Here is a 22,376-nt window from a genome sequence, read left to right on the forward strand (position 1 = left end):
AGGAGTAAGCCCTGGTCCAGGAGTCAATAAGTTTTAGCCTAACTGCTTTCTGATCTTCAGCAAAACCTCATCTCTTTGGGCCCCATGTCCTTGCCTTACCTGTAAATGAGTAGGTTGGACTAGATGACTTTGAGGATCCAGCCCAACTCTGATGTCCTGTGCTTTCATCTCTGAGAAAGTGGGGTGTGGCAGAACTGAAAACCAGACGACATGTCTTGTAGTCCCTGCCTTGCCATTTAAGAGCTCGTTAAACCTTCCTGAGCCTTAGTTTCTTTCATCTGTAAAATCCATCCCAGTTCTTAATTCTATGATATTTATGATGTTGCTTATCGAGTTGAACAATCACAAACATAAGATCTCAAAAATTACCTTTAAGATTTTCATATTGTACAGATTGTAGTGTATCAACAACCCAATTTGATCATCAACCACCAGCATTTATTGTGCAAGCCAAGGTTTTATCATCAAAACCTTGCAGGGGTGAGAGGATGCATGTTTTGCCAATGTAATTCAGTAGAGGTGGCTTTACTTGCCCAATTGCAACCGAATTTTAAATCACTGTTAGTATTTAGCACTAATTACCGCCATGCTGTCTGGTTTTCATGAGGTTAAACACTGTGTGAGGTTGATAAGTTATGTATTTTTAAGAGTCTAGATTGCCTGCTTTCTATAGAATGGTGCCACTGGCAAGCAGCCAAACAAGCACAGATTGGCACCTTCACATGATTGGCCATTGGAAAGCTGCATGCCCACGGAGGTGCTTATGTAGCCTGCTTCCTGTAGTAGGTTCCACTTTAGGGTCTGGCCAATTCGCCGCCTTCCTCCTTCAGGAAATAAAGCATCATTTTTTGTACTCAGTTGATTATGGGCCAGGTGGTTGTCTGAGCTGTGAGAGTACACTGAGCAAAGAATGGCTGCTCCCAAAGAGATATCTATAAGATGCAGCTTGCATTGCTCTGAGGTGCAGACTGTGCTCATCATTTTCCATTCTGTCTTACTGGCTTTCCTCTAAAAGCCTGAAACACAAGTGTTGGCTGCCAAAGATGGTTTGAATCTTTATCTGGCAGCTGCCAAAGTCAAAGAGAGAGACAAAGAGATGGGGGATAGCATTTATTGAGCACCTCCTGTTGTTGCCAGTCACTATTTAACTCATTCAATGCTCATGAAGTGACATTAGACATGATGGAATCCACAAGCCCAAACAACATGGTCAGCACTCTGTCTCTATCTCCCAGCTCTGCTTTTCCCCACTTGACTGTTCTCACGTGGGCACTCTTCATGCAGTAGCAAGATGGCCACCAGCAGCCCCACTCTCACATCCTCTTAGGTTTGCAAGCCCATGGATGGAAGACTTCTCCTTTCCCCATCTGGACAGCAATCTCAAGGAGATTCAGATTGGCCTTATTCTTTCACATGTTCATGACTGACTCCATCACCCCTCTGCGGCATGGCAAGCTTGTTCAAGAGTCAGGGTGGTACAATGGTGGCCAGCCCTAGTGTAGAATGGGGAAGAACTTTCTGTAAGGAACCAAAAGAAGAGGAATGGCAACCCTTGCTAGACAGACAAAAACTCTGTGTCTGTCCAAATAGCTACCACAGACCATTGCAATGACCTACTTAAGAATAATGTTAGTTTGAGTTGTCAATTTGAATGTTTTCTCTAGTAGAACTATATCAAGAAGCAAAGGGGAAAGTTAAGAGCCATTTACCAAGTCTCAGTGAAAATGTATATTAATATACAATTTATCAGACAAGCTACATAAATCCCTTTTCATCTTTTTTTCTTCTTTTTTCATCTTTTGATGACTCTTGTGGAGAAATGGCAGTTAGCTTTCTCTTGGATACGTATGCAGTCATCTAGATTTAAAGGCATATGGTCTATCTTGGATCGTTTACAGATTGCAAGATGGCTCTGAAGCCAAACTTGCTGCTTATTTCATGCCCTGCACATTTAATTACTGCTTGATGTGAATGAAGCATTTTATCTGAAGATACGTGCTGCTGAAATTTTAGCTGGGTTGAGTCATAAAACAGTTTTCAACAGATTGAGGCAATCTTAGAAAGAAGTTTGTGAAGAAAGTTGGCTTGAACTATTGCACTGTAAATCATAAATGTTTTGAAATTAGTCTGATCATTGCTGGATAAGATGACAAATACAAGTGTTCCTGGTTTACTATTTTTCTGGAAAATTCTGGGGCTAAAAAGCAAAAGTCTCCTATTGGGATTAATCAGTATTAGTAAATGGTTAACTATTAAACAGACAGGTTCTGTAAGAAAGAGGGCATTTCCCCTGGCCACCTCTTTCATTTTTGGGTTACACTTTACTTTTAGTTTGGTACAAACTAATTTTTCTGCAGCACAAGCTTTCTTATTTCTACTCTTTGGCTTTTCTTCCATGACTTCATGTGAGTGAAACCATTCCTCTAGCTGGTCATCTTAGGTGGTACTAGCCTGGGCAGGGAAGGAGCAATAACTGGGGAGACTGTATAATCTGGTGTTTCAGCAGAAGAGCTCACGAGTTCAGGTTGTTCTATCTCATGCGTCATTCTACCAATTTTTTTTTTTAAATTTTAAATGTTATATTTATTTTTGACAGAGAGACAGAGTGCAAGTGGGGGTGGGGAACAGGAAGGGAGACACAGAATCCGAAGCAGGCCCCAGGCTCTGAGCTGTCCACACAGAGCCCGAAGAGCGGCTTGAACTCGTGAACCATGAGACCATGACCTGAGCTGAAGTAAGATGCTTAACTGACCAAGCCACCTAGGCACCCCCCAATTTTTAATTTTGTAAACATAAATGTAGGGAAGTAGCTAGGCTTATGGTAAGGACTGGGTAAAATAATGCTAGTAAACTGCCCAGCACAGTATCTGGCAAGTGTCCTTCATATAAAGTGGCTGCTGTACTGTTATCATCCAAGGTTTCTGTCCATGCACATTCTTCATACTGGAACACTTGAGTGGTACGGGGTAGCTACCAGCCACTTATGGTTCCTGGATGCCTACTCTGAACTGTCCTCTGCTTTTTGCTTCTCTACTGCCTTTCCTCCATGCAAAATAACTCTGTCAAAATGCGGGGGAAAAAAATTATCCAAGCTCTGATTCTAAGAAACAGGCTGGAGAAAGTAATTTTATTGACTTATTTAAACTCCCCCAAATCCCAGCAAGCATTATCCACACTTCTGAGTCTCCACACAGGCTGTTCATTCAGTCAGGAACACTTTTCCTCTTGGATGTGGTTCATGAGCCTTCTCACGATCAAGATCATAGTTTACATTCCTTTCTCTCCAGAAAGCCTTGCCCTCCTCCTGCTCCGAAGCCAGGGTTTGATGATGCATCTTCTAGGTCTTCTAGGCCTCCTAGCACATTAGACTCCCTTACCACAGCAGTGTTCACTCGGATGACTGATTATGGGAGCTCCAGGAAGGGCAGAGGTCATTTCTGCCTCATTGATCCATATTGATCATTGTGCTTTTGGCATCTAGCACGGTGCCTGGCCAAGGCAGGCTCTCAATAAATGTCCTTCTTTGGCAACACATGTCAGTTCCTTTTCTAGAAGGGGCTCAAGGATCATTTGCACTTCTGTATCTCCTCAGGTTATCTGCCTCCTGGAGCAGTGCTGCTATTATGGTGGAAATGTTCAATGGCTGTGCTGGCTCGCAGAGTAGCAACTAGCCACATGTGAACATGTGAAATGTGGCTACTGCAACTGAGGAACTTACATTAGTTTAATTTAAGTACCCATATGTGCTATCATATTAGCCAACATGGTCCAAGAGCCTGAGGTTTAAAGGTTTGTTTCCAGGAGCTGTAACCTGAGGAACTTTCACTTTTTTGGGAAGACAGAATGATCACAAAATCCAGAAGATTGGCAACAGAACCCAAGTTTATCTAATGTTTGTAGACAGGTTCCCAAATAACACATATATTGCGTAACTTGATGGCTGATGTAAATAAGCATTTGGGTTTTAGGAAAAGCAGCTTAGTGCTTACCTGTTCTGATACCTTATAGCTGTGTGATTCGGGAAACTCACTTAACATCTTTGTGTGTAAGTTTCCTTATGTATAAAATGGAGTTGATAATAGTTTCTCCCTCATATTGTGTTCAGTGACAGTGTGTGTGTGTGTGTGTGTGTGTGAGCATGTAATAAAGTGTTGAGTATAGTGCCTGACACATATTATGTTCTCAAAAATGCTAATCACCATGATTAATTATCCTAGTCTTCCATTTCTAAATCAGTATGGCATTTGAGTATACAGAGGTATGTGTATGTGTGTATATATATACACACCCCAATACACCCACTACATTTGCTTCCTAAGTTTTAATCAGGCAGAATAAGAATGTGAGTGTAAAGTGCTAGGAGAAGGTCAGACATCTATCTATGTCTGATGGAATGTTAACCTGGACTATTAGTAGAGAAGGTGGCTCATTTTAGAAAGGTAAAGTATCTTGAAATGTTGTTTTTTTTTTTTTTAATTTTTTTTTTCAACGTTTATTTATTTTTGGGACAGAGAGAGACAGAGCATGAACGGGGGAGGGGCAGAGAGAGAGGGAGACACAGGATCGGAAACAGGCTCCAGGCTCTGAGCCATCAGCCCAGAGCCCGACGCGGGGCTCGAACTCACGGACTGTGAGATCGTGACCTGGCTGAAGTCGGACGCTTAACCAACTGCGCCACCCAGGCGCCCCTTGAAATGTTGTTTTTAAAGAGCAACAATGTTTGCAGTGGGAGTAGACTTACTGCTTGCAGAAAGGCTTTGTTACAAACATTTCTATTCTCCTTCTCCATTTGTGTCACCTGTCCAGGTTGCCCTTTTGCCATCCTCCCAATAGGCAACATGTTGAGTAGGCAGCTGCCTTGTACCATGCACCAAAGGGACAGAAATGAGCTGAAACAGTAAGTCCAAAATCCAACCTTCGAGTTTTACTATTCAAACCAGTGTGGTATACAATGTTTGTGTATTTTTAGTGGCCCCTTAGCCCCATTATTAGGAAACTGTGTGAGCAAGGGTAGGTCAGGGAGAAGGTTCACAGAATCAGTAGCTGATTTGCAAGCCCAATGAATTTGCATGAAAGGCAGCAGTAAAAGTCAGGCATCAGCTCTGATATTTATAGTGAGAAGGAAGAAAGAAACAAGAGAAAGCCATGAAATGTTATCAGCAGGTCAGGAAAACAGAGCCATTCAATGTAACTCATACCTTACTACCGTTCTTCACTAAAAAAAAAAAAATGTGTATGATGTATATGTGGGGTCTTCTTTTTAAGAAATGGAAACAAGGAACTGTCCTCCCTCTGAGCAATGGTGTATGCTAAGCTACTATATCCTTTTGATACAAGAAATTGAAATGAAGTAACCACAAATGCCGAGTGAGGAGATATAAAAAGCAATATAAGGCTTCCTTTGTTATTTTTCCCCTGGTTTTTTATGTCAGAAGTTGGGGAATCATGCTGAATTTCAAATAATCTGCTTGGTCCCAATACCAAACTGTTGAGTATTATTTTGCAACTTGAGATACATCTTAAAAAACATCTTATAAGATATATTTGGTAGAGTGAGAAGACAGAAAAAAACATAGTGCTCACATGATATTAGAAGAATATCTAGCGGCTTGCAAATTAGGAACAATACAATATTGTACAAGCAGCAAGCATTCATTTTATTGTCAATACTCACAAACAAATAAATAGCAATAGTCTCAGGGGCTCTGAAAACTATTGAAACTCCTGAAATGCCACAGAATTGGGGAGTTTTAACATGTCCTGATGGCCTGCCACTATGGTAAGTCCAGAATTACCTGGAGTTATTGCTTGTTTTTGTAAGTTGGATTTATTATCATCCCGGGAGATTAGACTATGGTGTTTGGAGTTCTAATTGACCCTCCATGTTTAAAGATTACTCCTTTATACTACTGAGCAACTGGAAAGCAGGCAAGCCTTTTGGGGGTAATTAGGCTCAAATATAGATTTAAATGAAAACATATATGTACCCATTCTTAACATGTCTTCTTGGGTCTCTGAGCGGCATCTGTCTTAGCGTTGAAATTGCTCCTTGGATTAGAATTAGGTCCCTTTGGGAAGGCTTATAAAAGCATTTGCTTTTGTGAGGCCATTGGTTTTCCACTGCAGTGAGTTAATGAAGCTAGCAGCAACAACAGAACATTAGGAGTCTGAAGGAAGAGTAGCTCTCTCCACCCCTCATTTTGCATGTGAGAAAACTGGAACCCCAGAGGTTGAAGGCTCTGCCCCGGTCAGCTCACATGCTAGTCAGAGGTAAGACTGGTCCTAGAATGGCACTTTCTAATGCTCGTCTCGTGCTCCTTTGACCCCAGCATGCTCCCTGGAATTCTATAGCACCCAGCACCAACGACAATGCCTGGCACATAGTAGGCTCACAATAAATGTGTATTGACTAATTGAATGGCCTCCGAGCCTTATATTTTTAAAACATAGTTTTTAATTAGTTACAAGTGCTAACCAAATCTGGTTTGGGGAGAGGCTGGCCAAATGCTAACAAGACCATTACGAATAAGAAGAGGAGCTAATCGGCTGGCTCAGTTGGTAGAGCATGCTACTCTTGATCTTAGGGTCATGAGTTCAAGCCCCACGTTGGACCTACAGCTTGAGTAAAACAAAACAAAACAAAACAAAAAGAAGAAGAATATAAACAGGAGGAAATAATTCATCTGTAGCCTATAGTAGTAGCTGAAACTTATCTCATGATGCAGAGAGGCTGGAAAGGTGGTAACCTGTGACTATATCAGAAGCACTAAAACATTCTTGGCTATGATGCAGAAAAACATACTATGAGATTCCTTTGCTTTCTGCTGCTATTCAAACAGCAGGTGTGTGCTCAGAATGGTTCTTTTAGAGAAAACAGGGTGAAATTTTGACATCAAAAGGTCTGGAGATAACCATAGTAATAAGAATGACCACTGGGGAAAGAGCATCCCTCTTTTAGACTGAATTAGAATATAGCTATTTTGAGCATTTTTATTCAAAAAAATGGAAATTTTGCTTAATTTCCATTTATCCTGTTCTAAGTCTACCAACCCTGCAAAGCAGAGGCATGATTGATCTTAAAATGTCAATCTCTCACCTAAGGAGAGGAAAAAAAGATTTATTTAAAGAATAAAATGTCATAGGGGTTCTTAGGAAAAAAGCTCCTGGGTTTGGATTTTCTCTTGACAGCCAAGCTTCCAAGTGAGTAATTTTGCCTCTCCATCCATCTTGTAGCAGCTCCCTAGATAGCTATGAGCACAGACATCCAGACTAGCAAATGTTTGCATGTTTTAGGCTCCTTTTTGGCAGTTCATCTACCTGGGCACTGGCTTTTAGTAAAGAGTTCTTGGTACCAAAAGAAAACGTCCTCAGGACTTTAGGGAGATAATAAAGCTCTACTCTTGAATACGCTCATGCCAATAAAAATTCATCCACTAGGCTGGGGTTGGGATAAAGGAGCTAGAACTCAGTGTCTTTGGTTTAGTCCTAGGGGATCCAGGAGGCAAGTGAAACCTACAATGTGAAGAGCTCACTTGAGTGCAGTTTAAAGTATGAGTGGGTACAAAAAGGTGAATGGATTCATCAGAGGGCCCAAATAATTCTCAGCATCTCTATGCAGTCTGCATTATATTGTATATCCAGCTTCTGTAGCAGTGCCTGCCTGGAAAAGAAGTGTTTGATGATTATTTGTTACAAATAATTCAGTATTAAAATTAGAGAAAATCTCCCACTGGTTTAGATATGGACAGAAATTTATATTGTTTGTAAAAATGTATCCATTGTTTTAGGACCCTGTGAACTGAAAAATAAAACCAACAAAAAATGAATTTAAAAACACCTTGAGGTGTTGTCTAAATTGGCCTCCTATTTCAGGAAAAAAGTCTTACTCAAATCACTCTAGATGAATGAATTCCATTTCTGAAGACCTTTAGATGGACAATGGCGGTATATATAAGTCCAGGAACGGGGGCTTTGGTTTTCTTTGTGTGAGGGTAAACAATTCCTGTTCTTGACATTTTTTGTGTTTTCCAGATGATGGGCAGATTAATGGTGCCTCTTATTATTGCTCTGGACTGGCTGCAGGTGGTCCCTGGTCATCCTGACAGCCTGGAAAACTAGTTTCCTCTCCTCATCCTTGCAGTCATTACAGAAGAGCAAAGGGCAGAAAGAAGAATCCCTGTCATAGCAGAAAACTGGACCAAGGAAGAACCACTCTAAAGATAGGAATCAATGGCCTGCTCTCACTCTTAGGGAGCTGAAGGAATGGGTCACTCTCTCTAAGGACCAGTAGGCTGCTAGAACTGAAGACTTATTTGTCCTTTTAAAGATGGGAAGGGAGAGAGAGGCATACATGAGAACACAGATGCAGTTGGCTACTCTGAAATAACTTGGAGAGTATAGCTCCAAGAAAGAAAAAGGGGAAGGGAGCCAACAATGGCCTGAATGTTCCTGTGTCTCCCCATATTCATGTGTTAAAATCCTAAGCCCCAAAGGTGATAGTACTTTGTGGTACGGCCTTTGGGAGGTGCTTAGGTCATGAGGGTACAGCCCTCATGAAGGGAATTAGTGCTCTTATAAAAGAGAGCCCTCTTGCTCCTTCCACCATGTAAAGACAAAGACATAAGAAGAAGTCTGCGACCTAGAAGACAACCCTCACACAACCTTGATGGTACCTAGATCTCAGGTTTCCAGCCTGCAGGTCTGTGAGCAATAAATTTCTGTAGCTTATAAGTTCCCCAGTATATGGTACTTTGTATAGCAGCCTGAACTACGACAGAGTCAAACTAAGAGTGTTCCTCATTAATTCTCTAAAGAATGAGTCTACCAGGAAACCACCTATTCTAACTTTCCATATAATGCAAGTTTCATTCATTTCTTTATTCATTCAACAAATAGAGCAGCTCAGACCAAGATTATGGATTCATGATTATGGAATCATGCAGGAAATTTACATGTGATTTCAGATTATTTTAAATAACTTCCTTTTTTTAAAGTTTATTTATTTAAATAATCTCTACACCCAACATGGGGCTTGAACTCATGGTCCTGAGATCACAAGTCACATGCTCTTCCAAATGAGACAGCCAGGCACCCTACAGACTGTTCTAAATACTTTCTGTAGGTGACATATTAACATGCATATGATCCAGACATACCAAGGACAAAGAGGATGATCTCAAAACCACCCTTCAAAAATTATTATTATTATTATTTTTAATTTTTTTTTTTTGAGCGAGAAAGAGAGAATCCCAAGGAGGCTCCACACTGTCAGTGCAAAACCTGATGCAGGGCTTGATCTCATAAACCGTGACATGACCTGAGCTGAAGTCAAGAGTCGGACACTTAACTGACGCTTCAAAACTCACTAAAAAGGCTTGGAAGATGTTACAGTGAAGAGATAGTTTGGCATGAAGTCAGGGTCCGAATGTACCAGAACTGCTATATCTTAGCAAATTTACTCTCCTAGGGGCAACATAATATACATGAAACTGCAAATGCACAGGCCTTCCATTCCCCAGTGGCTGTAGGGAAATACTTTGATTTATTTGGAATCTGCCAAGAAAACCGTTTACCCTTTCAGTTATGTCTCATTTTATGTTTTTGAATTTTTAATAAGTTTTATTGATTCTTGTTGACCATTTTTCTATGACACACTGAGAAAAGTAAATTGTTTTAGTATTTTCTCTCTAAACAACCTACATACAATTTAATTATATTGCTTTTCATTTGTATAGTTCTTGGATGCTATTTTCCCCTCTTTGTATCAATGACTCATCATAGGAAAAAAAAATATTCCCATCCATTTCTTACTTGGTATTTATATGACTGTAAGGAAAGACATTGGCTTAATCCACAAACTACTGTAGCCAGATTGTTGCAGAAATATGAATTAATTAATGCAGAACTAAAGTACTGCTGTTACCAGGAACCAGAGAGTTAAATCCAGGATCCAAGGTAAGTGCGATAAGTGAAAGTGGCTGGGATTTGTGTCTGAATCATGGTGGAGGTATTAAAATGTAAGAGAGAGGGTGGGATGGAGAGACCGAGAAAACCTTACCACAGCACGTGGAAGTTTCTCCTTAGGAGAGCCTTGTGGCTCATTGTGCCTGTCAAGTAGGCTAATGTGCCTGTAAATTTCCTCTGACAGAAAACACATCACAGCAGCAACACCAGAAAACAACACAACCAAACTGTGGAAGACTGAAAGCCCAGTGCTTTCAAGGATGATCAGAATATAACACAGAAAAAAAAATACAAGGCATTGAAAATAAACAAAGGCTAGGAAGAAATGAGATCACTTTCTAAGAAGAAAGCATTTATCATTTATAGGCCAAAGGAAATGCTTCTCCCACATCCATTTTTTATATATTGTTTGGCGGTCTCAGTTCAAGGTCAAAAGTATCAGAGGACAAAAAGAATATGACTCAAGATTTAAGATTTGTCATGACTGGCTTTGTAATTGCATAAATATTAAATATGTAGAAATAATTGTAAGCACATTATCTCCATATCTCCACACGTTGCTTTAATTTTTAATGTAATCTTTTATCCGCCGTTTCCTTAGCTGGCTGTGGGTTTGTGATTTGCATAGCTAGAATGATCTGGTGCCATCAATTTAGTAATGAAGTCACTTATTGAGCAGAAGAGGCTTCTAAAGATTATACTAAGCTGTAGGAAAGAAGAGTGTGGAAATGAAATTTTATGTTTCAGGTAAATGGGAAGTTTATTTTATAGCACATTTCCCATTGTAAATTTAATATGGCCACTTTAAAATAAATTTGGAAAACAAAGAAGAGGGTGTACCCACATTTTCATCATCCTAACTTTTCAGTGTTTTATATTCTGGTCTTTTAAACCTATGCATATATATTTTTAACATAGATGTAACCACTATGTGTGTGTTCATATAATCTTGTATCCTGCCTTTTTTCTCTTACTAACATAGTTATCATAACTAACTTTTATGACTGTAAAATAATAAAGAAAAGAGAGGTCCATAATTTACTCACCCCTTAAGTTTCTGGTGGCTAGTATAGCAAAGTGGTTAAGCAGCTCATACTGGAGCCAGATAAATCAAATATCAGCTCTGCTACCTAAGTGTGTGGATTTGGGCAGGTTAGTGAAGGCTGTGTCTCAGTTTCCTCATCTATGAAGTGGGGATAATAACAGTGCCTCTATGAGGGTGTTCTTTTGGCAGTTTAAGGAAATAATCCATGAAAAGCACCTAGCCTGTCTCTATTATACAGTAAGTACTAAAATGAAGTGTTATTAAAGACAAGAAAGTTAAATACATGACACTGGGTTTCAAAATTAACAACAACAACAAAAAAAGCGTGAGTCCTACAAAACTGAGTCTCCTGAGACAATGCCACCACCCCAGAAGTTCCCATGTGCCTTTTACTGGTAACAACTCCCTAGCTTCACTACTAACCAGATTTTGACGGTTAACATGTCCTTGTTTTGCTTCATACTTAACATGTAAGTATGCTTCCCAGAAAATATAGCTGAGTTTTGCCTGCTATTGAACTTGATATAAATGGAATCTTTCTCTCTCTCTCTCTCTTTTAATGTTTATTCATTTTTTTGATGTTTATTTATTTTTGAGAGACAGAGACAGAGCACGAGTGGTGGAGGAGCAGAGAGAGAGGGAGACACAGAATCCAAAACAGGCTCCAGGCTCTGAGCTGTCAGCACAGAGCCCAACATGGGGCTCGGACTCAGACTGTGAGATCATGACCCTAGCCGAAGCCAGACGCCGAACTGAGTCACCCAGGCGCCCCAATGTTCATTCATTTTTGAGAGAGACAGACAGAACATGAACAGGGGAGGGGCAGTGAAAGAGAAAGAGACATAGAACTCGAAGCAGGTTCCAGGCTCTGCACTGTCAGCACAGAGCCCAACATGGGGCTGGAAGTCATGAACTGTGAGATCATGACCTGAGCTGAAGTTGGATGATTAACTGACTGAGCCTGCCAGGTGCCCCCCCCACCTCCCTCTCTCTCTCTCTCTCTCTCTCTCTCTCTCTGTTACACACACACACACACACACACACACACACACACACACACAATATCACTTTGTATTTAGGAGGCATACAATTCAAGGCTTGATTTTGTTGGGATGAAGAAAGGTTTGGACAGGGAGCCAGAGAACTTGGCTTCAAGTCCAGTCTCCATGAGATCTCAGGCAAATCTTTGTGTCTCCCTGGGGCATGTAAAATTTTCGTATGTGCTAAGTGTCTTTGAAGCTTTGGAGTACTAAATTGTTAAGCTTTTCCTATTTGAGTACTGTGCTGGCATATGAGAAACTAGAGCCAAAGATAATCCAGAGGAAGACCTGGGGCCTGCTAGATATAAGCCTCCTCTTCCCAAAAACCATGCCAATAACAGTGTCAGAAAACAAAGGACTATAAAAGAATGAAAGTGATCCTACACCACAAATAATTTTCCCTTCTCTGTTATATCCACATCTAGATATATTATTGGCCTTCGTTGTCATGTGCATGGATGACATTTCCCCCAAGATAAATTATAGCCATAAAGATTTTAATGTCAGGAGTTTGGAATTCAAATTAATAATTACATATTATAAGTTTTCCTGGACAGAGTCAGTTTTAAACATCTTAACCCATTTCGTGTGTTTGTATTTCTCCTAATACTGCCGGTGGTTAAGTACTGCAGGTTGGCTCATCTAATGCCCATTCCACTTTCCTCTTATGGCATCTTTCATAATGCAGACTGGAAGCTTACAACGTTTCCTAGACTTCTTTGCACCTAGAGCTATGGATACTGTCAATTAGATACATTCATGCAAGATTTAGAAAACATAAGAGAAGACGGGACATCTTCGTGACCACTTTTGGCTGTATTTCTCTTATAATTAATATCATTGAAACATTTTTTTTTTTCTGAAGTAGTGTTCCATGGCCCATCATTCAGCCCCCTGATGACAATAAGTAGTTGTGGCAGTTGGGACAGCAATAGTTTTCTGGCTCTACCTGCCCTCATGGGTTATGTTATTGAAACCAGCATCCAAGAGTCCTCAGCAGTCATAGCTCCACTGAGAGGTCAACTCTGTACTGTACTGGAATCGTTCATTCTTGGAGGCTCCGTCTATAACTCACTTCTCCAATCCTGACATTCATTTTTGCAAGCACAATCTATTAAATGCCTTTCTTCTTAAAAATAACTAAAATTGTTTCTATTTGTTCGCACCACCAAACCCTGACTGATACACATCCTGAAAGTTACTTCAGAAAATCTATTCACTGTATACAAGGTATAAGATACCATAACTCTGTAGAATGCTGTATCAAAAAGACAAGGGGTTTGGAAGCCAGAAAAAATAAGCCACACCATTTAGTATCTCTGTATCCCAAAGCAGATTGCTTAACCACTCTGTATCGAAGTTCCTTTATCTATTAAATAGATTTTAACATGCTAAACTTCCAGAGTTGTGAGAATTACATGGGGCAGCACAAGAAAAGCACAACTGGTCATATCACACACTGGTCATTCACTATGTGGAGTTTATTTCTATCTATCCCCATATTGGAATTCTCTTTGTAGTTAAGATAATTAGTAAAATAATTTGGGGAGAAATTCTATTAAAATTGTATACATACCTACATATGTGTATATTTATCTATCTTCTGTCTGTCTTTCTATCTATATAAACACCCTTATAGGAACACAAAGATTGAGTGCTGATTGATTCACAGTGACAAGAGGAGTAGGTTTAAATGCAGTTCAAGAGCAAAGAGACTTCCAGTATGAGCCAGAGCAACCCATTATGAGTGTTACCAATTCACCCCAACTGGTGCCTCAAGGCCCAAATAATAATTAATTCAGTCAATGAATATTTATTAGGCCTTGACATTTGTAGACACTATTTTACTCACTAAGATACAGTGAAAAATCAAAAGGCCCCTGACTTTCAGGAGCTTGCATTCTATTGGAAGAGACACTCAGAAGACAATAAGTAATTTCAAATAGTGAGAAACACTATGAAGAAAAGGCACTCTTCTTTTAGCTCTGTTTCCCTTACCTTCTCCGAAGTTTACTGTTACTTGACTCATCCTCTCTCTCAGCTTCCTTTCAGGGAAGGAAAAGCAAAGGGAGGTGAAGATTATGTCAACAATGTCAAGATTCTCTTAGGTAGGCGAGTAGTTTCAAGATCTGCGAAGGGTCTTGGGTCTGTCACTATTTTATTGACACCAGCAGAAAACACGAGATGCCTGGATTAGAGACAAAAGAACATGTCAAAGCAGCATGAGCATGATGTTGGTGTTAGTTTCCCATGTCCCTCAAATCCCACAGGGTCTAAAGAAGGAGCCCAAGTGGGTGCCATATACATAGGAGATTTCTGTCATAAGCCAAAGAATACTGAACTTGGAGAACACACTGCTTTTACAGTTTTGGTAAGTAAGCCTACTCTTTGTTTGGAAGGAAGTATTACTTGGTTCCTCAAGGTTGCTGGCTGCAAATACAATCCTGAAAAATGACCCAAATAAAGAGCACTCAGGGTCTCTTTTATTCTTGGCATACCCAGAAATAATGTGTAGAGATGCTCAGGGCCCTTGGCAGACTGATTTTCCAAACAGGTAGGAGATAAAAGGATTGAACCTTCCATCCTTTATGTTTTATGCAATCACAATTATAAAATTTTCTAAAGTTATGAGTACTCAGAACTTTGTTCCTTCCTCCTTCCAAACTTTTATCTTAGATATGATGTATGTAGGCAACTGAAGAGTTCAGACAGACTTAGAGTAGCAGCTGGCAAGGGAAGAGATAAATTTTCCAGTTGTTACCAAATATAACCTCAGGATCTTCTGTAGATATAGACCTTCTCATCATTAGAAGCATGGAACTAGACCTCATACCTTCCAGAAACCTCACCCCAGGCTTTTTTCCTGTTCAATATTACATTGATTGCCCATTTTAACAAACCTCAGCTGCAAAAATATACTTATGTGGGTAGGGAAAATAGTATAATATGTTCCTTCCCTGAGCACTCCTCACATGGCCATTGCTCTTGAATCCTGCTACAAAGGGTCCTTGCTGGTTCATCCTTACAGCCAACTTTCCTTGGATCAATGTCAGGGAGAGAAAATTGTAGACTTCCTCTATGACATACCAGTGCTGTCCAATGAGGGCTCCATTATCTGCTTCCTGTAATGGCTATTTCATGTGTTCTCTACCCTACTCACTGCTTCCTGGAAACATTCTTCTTTCCCAGAGAAGATGGAAGGTGTCTGGGGAATGCTCTCCTAACATGTTATGTGTTACCTCTTGTAATCCTACAGTAAATGCTGAAAAATAGCTATTACTATCCCCATGTGGCATGTTGGAAAATGGAGTTTTGTAGATATCATGTAACTTTCCCAAAGCCACAAAAGCTATGTGTCCTGGAGAAGGAATCAGATTGAATCCTTACGATATGGGTCCTGCCCTGCCCTCATGCAGCTTCCAGATACAGTAAAATAAAACTTCTTCTTAGAAAAAAATGTTTGTACAAAAAGCCCTAGCTTCCTAAGCCACAGAAACATAAGCACTATAGAGAATGTTTGCTTTTACTTTTCCTAATACATTTTCTCATATCATAAGGATGAGACCTTTAGCTGTTTGTTTCCCTAATAACAGAGTTAATTGCTCAGATCCAAAGGGAGAATAAAACTTCTCTTATCTTCCCCAGAGCAAAATATTATGTCCTGGGATAGGCACCTAGGTTAGCTCTGAAGGTGCTGGGAGACTGGATTATTACCTTTCTAGTTATTTAAATTCCAACTAGGAATGAAGCCCCAGAGCTCAGAAACATCTGGAGTAAGGAGGAGACTCTTTCAGGAGATGAGGAGGAACAGCTGTATCCTTTACCTTCATAAACACAGAAAAATCACTTCTCGTCCCCTGTCTGTAGAGTACCTGGCCACTGATGTAGAAAAATTTTCATTGTCTTTCATGATATTGCCCCAGGGGTAATACCTGGGGCAAGCTGGCAGGGGGTAGCATGCAGTTCTTACTTACTCTGGGGTAGTAAGAAATCTCTGATCCAGAGCACCTCATGTGCCCATTCAAGATAAAATACATAAAGATAACTATTAAAAACACATCACTAGACAATTCAGAGAAGGGAGAAGAACACAAATACTTCTAGACCATGAAATAAGTAGTTATAAACAAATACCTGGTAATGTATTTGAAGAGAGAGTGTTTGAGTTTTTTCTGTGTGGAATGAGTAGGAGTTTGCTGATGGACAAGGCAGCTGAAAGGCATGCTAAACATAAAGAATTATACCAAGGATATGAGGTGCACCTTTGTTCAAGTTTTATAAAATTGGACCTTTATTCAGGGTGCTTTATTTCCACATATCACAAAATTGTCATATTAATTTCATTATGATAAGATACTCTACTGCCATCTTCCAGAAGATAGTTCCAATAACTACACAAATTGACAATATCAGCAATATGTACAGCACTGATTAAAGGTGTCCTATGTATGGTCTATACAATTGTACATAGTGGCCCTGTGTCCTTGGCTCAACAGGGAGAAAGCAAGTTGTTCAGCATAACTTGGATGAAGATTGTGTGTGAAAGAGCGGGAAGAGACAAGGCTGGATAGAAAGGCAGGGGTCAGAACTGGAAGGAACTTAGGGTCCATACCAATGTGATTAGAATTAGATCTGAGAGTGCTGGGAAACTACTGATGGATTTTAGGCAAGAACATGTGATTGAAATTTTCACAAAGCTGGAGGATTGGGAAAGTGGTGACAATAGGACAAGATCATACAGGAGATCCAGTAAGAGACCAGAAGATCACAGGAGCTCTATGATAGGAAGACAGGGAGGAGGCTGACTTCTTTGGTCTTAGAGGGAGGAGGGGAGGTCTTCTTCCTGCCATAGTGATTCTCTTTTTCAGAGCTTTTGGTTCCCATCACTATACCTTCTTTGCTACCTACCACCGTGCTCTTTCACTTTTCCTTTTCCTGTGTCTTTAATCTCTCTCTCCACTTGCTTCATCCCTGCAGGCTTCGGTTACCCCAATATGTCAAAGTCTTGCTTCTGCCCACCCTTGTTTTTCTACATGAGTATTTTCTGCTGCATTAGAGTGGCTTTATTCACTCTCCAGATCAGGAAAATCCTACGCTTCTAACCAACAAGCAGTTGAATACCCCCTATGCAGCGGTGTGGTAGCTGGTAGAACCACAAGGATAACTACTGAAGTTACGATGTTGGCTTGCCATGCTTCCAGAGATTCAACCATTAAGATGCTAACAGGCTCAACTGGATTTAGGTAATTTATTACTTACACAGCAAAAACAGTATCAGTGTGGTGTCACCTCCCCACATCTCTAGTCCCACAGGATGACAGTAAACTGGAGGGACCTGATGACAGAGAAGAGTTATGGGTTGATCTTCTCCTGAGAAGCCATCTAAACTATAGCCTGGCAGTTTCTAGACTTACACAGAAGCTTGAACTTATATTTGAAAGTGGGTGGAGTAACATAGAAAGTCCTGTGCTCAACTGAAACTAGGGAGTTTGATGAGAAAAGGCTTTAGAGCAGTCTGCTTCTCCAAAGAAACTTATCTCCCCTTGGCCGTGGAGGAATTGCAGGGCATTCCACCAAGACTCTGATCAGACTTGGCTTATGTAAAGACATGGAAAGTCATGTGGCAACAGGGCTCTATACCACTGACTCCACCCCTGACCTTTCATGTATCCAAGTAAGAATAATTTTCAAGAGTCTGGGCCACCCATTAGATTACCTAATTAATTATAATGATTGATTGTAGAAATTTGGACCAAATATTTTCCATTCATCTTAGGCCAGAGCAGATCAGAGTGACCATGGCTATGACTCCTAGAAAGATGGTCAGTCTAACTTGAAAGATAAATTACAAAAAGGTTCCCCATCCACAGCCAAGCCAGTTAAGTACGTCTCAGGTGTTGTTGAGACTGAACTGAGAAAGCCACACTGCTTTCTAAGGCAGAAGATAGACTGTTTCACTTTCCTGATTCATTAATCTACGTGAAACAATAGGTGTTGGCATTTGAAAATATTCTCCCTTGACTGGCTAGCAGGAGGTCTGGGGCAACATGATTTTTTATAATCACTTGGATTAGAGAGTTTAAAATGGTTTATGTTTGTCAGGCAAGTAGAGGTCTGATGAGTATAAGTACACTCACATGAGTATAAGTACACTAGTGGGGGCATAAACTGTATTAGGAATGTTAAATGTCCTTTATTACAATAAAGGTGAGTCAATTCTGTGTCCCTTATGGTGGGCAAACTCCTTGATTGGAGCTAAATAATTTCCTGCAAAGCAGGCTGCAATGCTTCTGAAGAGAACAATCTGGCTATGATAGCCAACCAGCCTAGCCCTTATGGTATGGACTGTTCCAGGTGAATTAGATTCTGCTAATATGTTTGTAGTGACTTCAGCAATGGCATTTTGCTGACATGGGGGTCAAGGTTTAATTCTCCAATGTTTGAAGGAAAAGCTGTTAAGTTTTTGTCAGTAGGGTCAGGAGGGAATGATAGATGCAGCAGTTAAATTCAGCTACTGCTGGTCTGGAAAAAACATACAAGAGAATTTTGTTTTTTTCCTTACATGATAGAGACCCCAAGGGACTGACAATAATACCAGCCTAGTGGGAATCTTAATGATGTCCAGAAAATTAATTTTATTCTATCATCTCAGGTGGAGGTCATCCACCTGAAAGGTAACAGTCCTTAGTTTAAGATCTAAAAACTACAGATCTGAGTTTTAACATCTAAGAGACCAGGATTTAAGTTAAGGATGGATATTCAAGCTTACAAAGGAATTCTGAGAGGACAGTCCAGGTCAGGTGTCCTATAAGTGAGAGCCAAGAGAAGCTTAGTGATTCTTTCCCCAACCCCTGACTTCCCAGGGTTTAGGGTATTCTTTTCCTACCAGCTAGGCTGTTGATTTCCTTCCATAGCCACATGATTGGTATGACCAGTCTCTACAGCAATCACTTTATTCTTTTTCCCAATCCTCATCATTTCTAACCTATGCCATTTTCTTGGATTCATCTCATCTCTCAGTGGCTTTTTTTTTTTTTTTTTGGTAGAGCTTGTACCATCCTAGAACTTGTCCCACCCTAAAAGTGTGGGACATGCCAGGACCACTTTAGAGTTGTCATCTCATGCTCATGATTAGTTTCTCCTGCCCTCTAATTCAAATATACCATACCAAGACATCTGAAATACCTGCTACTTCCAGTTCATCAGATCCAATTAGCATAATGTTGTCATTTTGAACAACCAAAATGAACCAGTGTGATGTTTTGTGGAATGTCAAGAGGATCAACATTTCTGTAGGCTGTATTAAGGAGAATTGATGTGCCCCTGAGGTAACCCTGTAAAGGCATTCCATTGGCCCTGTTAGGTAATCACCAACTGCTTCTGATGGTTTTTTTTTATAAATAAGTATAGAAAAGATGGCATTAGCTATATCAATAGCTGTATACCAAGTACCAGGTGCTACATTGATTTGTTCCAGTAAAAATACTGCATCTGGGACAAAAGCCACAATTGGAATTACCTCCTGATTAAGTTTATAGTAATCCACATTTTCCAAGATCCATATGACTTTTGCACTGGCTAAATAGGTGAGTTAAGTGGGAATGTGATAGGTATCACCACCATTGCTTCTTTCAAGTCTTTTCTCGTGGTATTGTTTCTGGTTTGCTATCTTGGAAGACAGTGAAATATCCAGGAGTTTCCCATATAGGTCTTCTTATCATAATGGCCCTCATCTCATGGGAAAAAAAGCCAATGGGCGGGGGGTATTGTCAGTTCTAGAACTGAAAAAATAACCACACAGTTGGTGTGTGGATCAAATGAATTAACAGGACCAACTGTGAGTAGGACATGAGCTAAGACTTCATTTAACTACTGACCAAGATAAACTCCAACTTTGGTTGAATCATAAAAGTGGTGTTTTTTATTCTTAGGGATTAGCATCAATTCAGATCCAGTGTCTAATAAACCTCAAAAGATTTGCATATTTCATTTTCTTCAATGTACTGTCACTCTAGTAAATGGCCACACAGCGCTTAAGGGAGCATTTACACTGTGTATTGTAGCAAAGGTGAAGGGTCCTTCCTGAAGGAGTCTCCTTCAGTCAAGGGGTTTTTGAGTCTGTGAATTGGTTTAGGTGTGAAAACTGAGTGAGAAGCTGTGATTGTCCACTATACTAACTCAAGTTAGATTTTACCCACCTGACTTACAGCTTTTCCTATTATAAATATCAAGCAGTACTCTTATTTGGTTGCCTATCTGTTTTGTTCCTAGGGCACCTCTGTGGGCCAAGGCAGTCTGAGTGCCTATACATACTTGTCGTTGCCCTTTAACACAAATGTAACCAAATTATATGTGATACCCAAGTGCCACTTGTCCTCTTGCTATTAGGTTCTGTCATCTCCACTGAAATCCAGATGCCCAAATCAATGGTACATCCTCTATAATCATACATGGCCTACAGAGGGGGACATCCATACAGATTTTCAAAGATTCATGTCTTCCTCTCACTAATTTATTTCTCATTTTTTCGGCTTAGGGAGTGTCTCTGGGCCTTTGATGGAACACAGTTGAAGACGGGTATGCAGATTGTATATGATAAGCATAACATTTCCCTAAACCATGGATTCCCTGTTCCACATGTCTGGGAAAGTTGGGCACCTCAACTTCAACAATTGTATGCCACCAATGAGTCCAAGTTTCAATCAACCAAACTGTTAGAACCACCTCTAGCTGCATAAGCTAAAACAAAAAATTAACATCCTAACAACGAATTTGGTTCAATATAGTGTTCTACTCCACCCTCCATGGTCTGATGCCGGTAGAAGCCACTCCCACACATGTTCAAGAGGTTTCTGCCTATGTATTAACATAGTAATCACATTGTAGTTACCTTGGTGTGAACATATCCCCCAAGAGCATGCAGAGTTAAGACTATAGTGGCATCAGAGGGTGATTGTGGTGGGTTTTGAGGAGAATATATATTCCCTTTCAAGCATCGTCCCCAGGTGAGGTTGTCACAAAGCTTTCAAGCAGAGGAAATCTACCTCCTCAGACACTGGAGAGCAACCTACTTCCACTGGTAAGAAAGGACCAGAGTGACTTAATGTTTCAAAATTGCCAGTTTCATCTGGGCCCAACCCATTCTCAGTTTTGAAGTCCTATTATTTAATAACTGATACCCTAACTTTTGCATGAGAAACTTGGTACATCTGTGAATTCAATGGAAGTTGTAATTCAGTAACCAGAAATTTTTAATTTTGTGTTTAATTTTCAGAAATATCATTTATCTGAAATTCTCTTAAGAGTTGTTATGGAAGCTCTCTGGTTTTCATGTCATACCTTTGATCTGTGCTTGTCATTTCTCTTTGTAAGCATTCAAAGGAACTCAAAAGAATCCATATCACACCATAGTCCTTGTAGTCACCTTACAGCCATACCAGTCACCTTACAGCCACAGCTACTTGGGCCCCCAAGGCACATGGTTTAGTTGGTATTTCATCACAATCAGCCACAGGACATTGATTTATTGGGATGCCCCGGGTGCCATGAATCACTAGCGTCTTATTTCCCTTTGGCAGGGAGTTCAGCATCGAGCTCAAGCCAAAGACCCAATCAAACCAAATTCCTAACCTCATCTCTTGGGGTTACAGGTAAAGCTTAATAAAAAATAAAAAGCTTAAGCAAAAATATTATAAACTACAATAGATAATTAATGAGGGATTCACTAGGGGGAAGATAACCTCTAGAAGATATAGAAACAGCAGTTTTAAGGAGGAAATCTTATAATTAACCCCTGGGCTGGGACAGAGCTCCCCAAAGAGCTCGCCAGCCCCTCACAGGGCTAAGATCCAGACTTTATTGGAGACGGCAGAGTCCTAAAACTCTGGCTCACTGAATGGCAGAGAAGTCACACCTACAGAACACTACCTTGTGGAACCTAATACAAATCTTGTCTCTACAGAGCCTGGAGAGTTATTCATGGGTAGTGGCTCACTTTAGGGCCTCCTCTACAGAACCACTAGAGTTAGGGATGATGGAGGAATTTTCTGATGGAAAAATCTCCAGTGCCAAGCTAGTGGAGCTTGGCACTGGAGAAAGCCAGGTATACTGCAAGCGCCTGCCTACCCATGTACCAAAACCAAGAAGCAAAACCCTTTTCTTCCTGCGATGTCTCTTCAGCGCCCTCTACTGACAAAGCTTCAGCACCTGCTGGCAAAGAAAAACTTACTTAAAAGGGCCCAGATCCATTTTCACGGTGCAGTCAAAAAGGGTTGATTTGGGATTGAGCAGCAATTAAACACTAACCCCCACGACCATTACTTCTTAGG

General features: G+C 40.4%; 1 protein-coding gene across 2 annotated transcripts in view; it reads right to left on the reverse strand.

The window, feature by feature from the left end:
* PJA2 (praja ring finger ubiquitin ligase 2) overlaps positions 1–22,376 on the reverse strand; it is a 311,879-nt gene that overhangs the window by 289,156 nt on the left and 347 nt on the right. The window contains exons 1-2 of one of the 2 annotated variants that reach the window (XM_047862975.1): positions 22,277–22,291; positions 14,047–14,236 (exon numbers count right to left, since the gene is read on the reverse strand). The gene's annotated coding sequence lies outside the window, so the exon portion shown is untranslated. Of the gene's footprint in view, positions 1–14,046; positions 14,237–22,276; positions 22,292–22,376 lie in introns of those variants that run through there. The other variant, XM_047862964.1, reaches the window with a different exon arrangement.

The sequence above is a fragment of the Prionailurus viverrinus genome, chromosome A1 (genome assembly GCF_022837055.1).
Source record: "Prionailurus viverrinus isolate Anna chromosome A1, UM_Priviv_1.0, whole genome shotgun sequence".
Classification (NCBI taxonomy): Eukaryota; Metazoa; Chordata; class Mammalia; order Carnivora; family Felidae; genus Prionailurus; species Prionailurus viverrinus.